This window comes from Suricata suricatta, chromosome 1, assembly GCF_006229205.1.
Source record: "Suricata suricatta isolate VVHF042 chromosome 1, meerkat_22Aug2017_6uvM2_HiC, whole genome shotgun sequence".
Taxonomy (NCBI): domain Eukaryota; kingdom Metazoa; phylum Chordata; class Mammalia; order Carnivora; family Herpestidae; genus Suricata; species Suricata suricatta.
The window spans coordinates 162,317,040-162,321,807 of NC_043700.1; the positions used below are offsets into that span (position 1 = coordinate 162,317,040).

General features: G+C 38.1%; 1 pseudogene; it reads right to left on the reverse strand.

Annotated features, from left to right (window-relative positions):
* Positions 1 to 3,963: 3,963 nt before the first annotated feature.
* LOC115298333 lies at positions 3,964 to 4,366 on the reverse strand (annotated as a pseudogene).
* Positions 4,367 to 4,768: the final 402 nt, after the last annotated feature.

Below are 4,768 nucleotides of genomic sequence, written 5' to 3' on the forward strand. Positions count from 1 at the left end.
GAACTCGCTGCTGTCAGTGCAGAGCCTGCTTCAAATCCTCTGTCTTCCCCCCACCCCTCACCCTTACCCTGCTTGTCCTCTCTCAAAAATGAACATTGAAAAAACCAGAATGTGAAATTAAGAGGCCTGGGTGGCTCAGTTGGTTGAGCATCCAGCTCTTCATTTTGGCTCAGGTCATGATCCTACAGTCGTGAAATTGAGCTCCGTGTTGGACTCCTCCCTGAATGTGGAGCATGCTTAGAATTTTCTTTCTCTCTCCCTCTGCTCCCTCCCCCACTTGTGTGCACTCTCACTCTTTCTCTCTCTCAAACTAAGAAAGAAAGAAAAAAAAAGAATGTGAAATTAAAATCAAATGGGGTTGGCCTGAGACTAGTTGGGTGGTGAGATGATTCCAGATTGGTCAGAAAGACCAGAAGTCTGATATCAATTTGGTATGTAATAAATCAAATGATCAAAATGCTTGGACAACAAGAACAAGAATGTTCTGGGTAAATACCAGAGACAGGAGCTTAATGCTCATAAGCAAACTATGTGTGAAACAGCCAGCTCTACTTTAAGAGCTAGGGATGTTGTAGACCCATTTATTCACAAAATATTCAGACTTAATCATAGGTAATTAGGAAGAAGAAAGGAAGAAAAAAAAGATACCAATATATTTAATATTTACTAATGCCAGGCTTTGTCTTAGGAGCTTTATTACATTATATAATTTAATCCTCAATAATATTATAAGATACAAGCTATTATTTATCTCTGTTTTATGGGAGATAAAACTAAAGGTCAGAAATCCTAAGTAGCTAGTGACCTATGGAATCAGAGTTTGCTGACCTTAAAACTCAGACTCTAACTCACTATGAAATGACTTTAATCAGGAGAACATTATCATTTTTTTTTAACATTATCATTTTTGAAATGTAGAAAGATCCATCTGGTAACAGCTAAAAGGAATTCAGGAGAGTAAGGGTATGGTAGTGGCAAGGAGGCTGTGTGAATGATGATTGAAGCCTTGAAGACTAATTGGCAGTCTATTGTGGTAGTCTGGATAAGAGATGTTTAGGGTCAGAGCCATGGTGGTTACAGAAGGGATGAAACTCAGAGCACAAATTAAAAGGGGGAAAAAAGGAAATAGAATTATTAGGATTTGGTGACCAAAATCTTGGCCCTGGGGATACACAATGGAGAGCAGGGCTGGCTCTGTGCTCTGTGTATGTGTGAAGAACTAAGTGTTGGGATTCTGGGTGTGTGGTCAAGTATGGTGAAGAGTCAAAGAGACTTCTTATTTTGTGGCCATCCTATGTATATGCAGGGTCATTCAGGAAATGCACAGAGAATTTGTGGGGAGCCGCTATTGAGATTGTGGAAAGACGGAAAATGGTGGCACATCCTTGGGCACAGGCACAAGCAAACCCCATGCTGAGCCTCCAGTGTCTTCCTGCTATAGTGGTAGAGGAGTAGGTATGGCAGTGGTAGCATACTCTCAATTTCAAAGGTAGACATTTCAGCTTTAGTCCACAGGGTTCCTTGGCAAATTCAGTGGTCAGGGTCTTGCCATGGCTGACCCAGCAATCCATAAAGAGCAAATGGAACAGACTCTCTGGTTTCTTTGAGGTCACTATCTACAGGCCTGAGTAAACGCCTGGGGTTATTGGATTTATTATGAGTAAAGAAACTCTTGGAAGAAAATAACCCCTCCTTTAACCACAAAATGGAGACTCCAGCTACTTAACAGAATAGTGGTGGGGAATGTGGTCTGATGTGTAGTGGCACATCAATTAAACATTATATTTTAGGTAGAGGAACAACATGTGCAAAGTTCAGGATACAAGAAAAAAAACACTGATTAAAAATGGATTACACAAACAACATTCTGCTATTTCCACAAGTCAGCTGCTCTTCCTCTTGTATTGTTTATCCTAGCTAATGAGTGAAGTGTAAAATTAGAGGAGTGATGACAAAAAAAATTAAAAAGTTTAAGAAGGGCTATCATTTTGGGTCCTGTAATTACTCTTCGTTCACTGTCATCCTTTGATTTTGGAAAACGCTGAGTCATTACCTCTTTGGCTATTCCATTTCATTCTATTATCTGCGTCTGAACCACTATTAGGAATATTTCAGATCTTCTTGCTCTTTTCTTCATGTCTCTTAACTTGTTATATTTTTCATTTCTTTATATCTATATTCTATGTATTTTCCTTAGATAAATTTTTCCAATTCCTTAACTCTCTCTTTAGCTTGTTTGATAAGCTATTAGACCTGACCATAATTTCTAAAATTTCAAAGATAACATTTTCCTTTTTAGAAATTATATCTGTGAAGTAATTATATTTCTTCTTCCTTTTCTTGGAGGAATGAGTGTTTTCAAAGCTCTAGACTTCTTTATGTTCAGAAATTTTCAATTCCTTATTACATGTCTTAATTAATGTATGTGTATTTTAAGTATATATCAGTTAAGTATATATTAAATAATTATATTTTATATTCTCTACTGAATAGTTATCTGTCATCCTTGGGTGTCTCATTTGGATGATTATTGTGTTCCTTTATTGATGGAGGCTAGAGTTTCCTTTATGTTTTGAAATTATTGTATTGTAACTTCATACTCGGCTAGGTTTTATCTTTGGGAATCTTGTGAAGCTGGAGTTAAAAGTATATCTCTTTACTGACACCAAGCCATTTTTTTCATCAGCTTTGTTGATGTATAATTTACAATCAATAAAATTCACTAACTTTAAGTGTACAATTCAATGAGTTTTGATTAATATAAACAGATATGGACCCACCACCATAATTAAGATACAGACTACTTCGGTGCACCTGGGTGGCTCAGTAGGTTAAGCTTCCAGCTCTTGATTTCGACTCAGGTCATGATCTTGTGGTTTGAGAAATTGAACTGCACTCAAAGTGCAGAGCCTGCCTCTCTCCCTCTCTCTCTGTCCCTCCCCTTCCCATGGCTTGCTATCTGGCTCCTTCTCTCTCTCATAATAAATAAATAAACTTAAAAATAAGATACAGAACATTTCTATCAGCCTAAAAAGTTCCTTTATGTCTCCTTGTAGTTAATCCTCCTCTCTTATCCCAGGTAAGTGTTGGTTTGCTTTATGTCATTGTAATTCTGATTTCTGTAGAATTTCCTATAAATGGAATAATATATAGTCTTGTTTCTGATCCTTTATATTGGCATAATCCTTCCAATATTCTATGTTAAGTGTATCAGTGATTTTCTCATTCTATTGCTACACCACAATCAATATAACTATTCATCAGTCAGTGGACATTTAGGGTCTTTCCAGTTTTCGAATAACTGTGAATAAAACTGCCATTAATATAGGGAGCCTGGATGGCTCAGTTGGTTAAGTGTCCAACTTTGGCTCAGGTCACGATCTCATGGTCGGTGGGTTTGAGCCCTGCATCAGGCTCTGTGCTGACAGCTCAAAACCTGCAGCCTGTTTAGGTTCTGTGTCTCCCTCTGTCTGCCCCTCCCCTGCTAGCAGCACTGTGTCTCTCTCTCTCTCAAAAATAAGTAAACATTAAGAAAAAAATAATTTTTTTAACTGTCACGAATATGTGTATATAAGTGTTTGTATAGACTTTTGTTGTTACTTCTCTTGGGTAAACACCCAGAAATGAGATCCTGGGTTATATGATAAATGAATGTTTACCGTTATAAGCAATCGTCAAACTTTTCCAAAGTAGCTATTTGGAAACTGCCAAACTTTTCCAATATGAACATTTGCACTCCCACCAGCAATATATATGAGTTCAGTTGGTCCATAACCTTACTACCACTACCACTTAATTTTAGCCAATCTAGTATAATGGTATCTCATTTTGATTTTAGTTTGCTTTTCCCTAAAGATGCTTAATGATGTTAAGCATATTTTCATACATTCACATATATTCTTTCATGAATTGCCAGCCCCTGCCTTTTGCCTATCTTTTTTTTTTTTAACAAGAGAACAAATGTACACCTTTATTTATTTACTTTTCAGTTAGTTTAAATCCTTGAAGGGTACAGCATCACACGGATTCTGTGACCAATGGCTTTAGCAGGAAGGTTGCTTCAGAATTTGGCACGAACCATGCCACTGTTTCCATGAGCACAGGTTACTTTTCCCCAGATTATTTTGGTTTTATTCGGTTTGCCACCAGGAGTCACTGTGTTGTTTTTTGCTTTGTACGCATAAGCACATCTCTTGCCTAGATAGAACTCCATTTCATCTCGGGCATAAACACCTTCAATTTTAAGAAGAGCTGTGTGCTCCCTCTGGTTCCGAAGACCCCGCTTATAGCCAGCACAAATGGCTTTGGACCACAGCCTTCCAGACATATTTGTTGTTTCAGAAGTCCTGTTCCCAGCAGGCCTCCACAGGTTCCAAGATGGCAGAAAGAGTGCCTACCTTTTTAAAAATCATACTGCTTGTTTTCTTTTTATTGAGTTGAAAGAATTTTTTTATTTTAATTTACTCTAGGGGCTCCTGGGTGGCTTACTCAGTTACACGATCAACTCTTGATTTCAGCTCAGGTCATGATCTCACAGTTCATGAGATCGAGCCCTGTGCTGTCAGCACAGAGCCTGCTTGGGATTTTCTCTTCCCTCTACTGCTCACAGGCACACACATGCGTTCTTGCTCTCTCAAAATAAATAAACATTAAAAAAATAATAAAAAATATGGCGTGCTTGGGTGGCTCAGTTGGTTAAACTTCCACTCTTGGATTTGGCTCAGGTCATGATCTCATGGTTTGTGGGTTTGAGCCCTGCATTGCGACT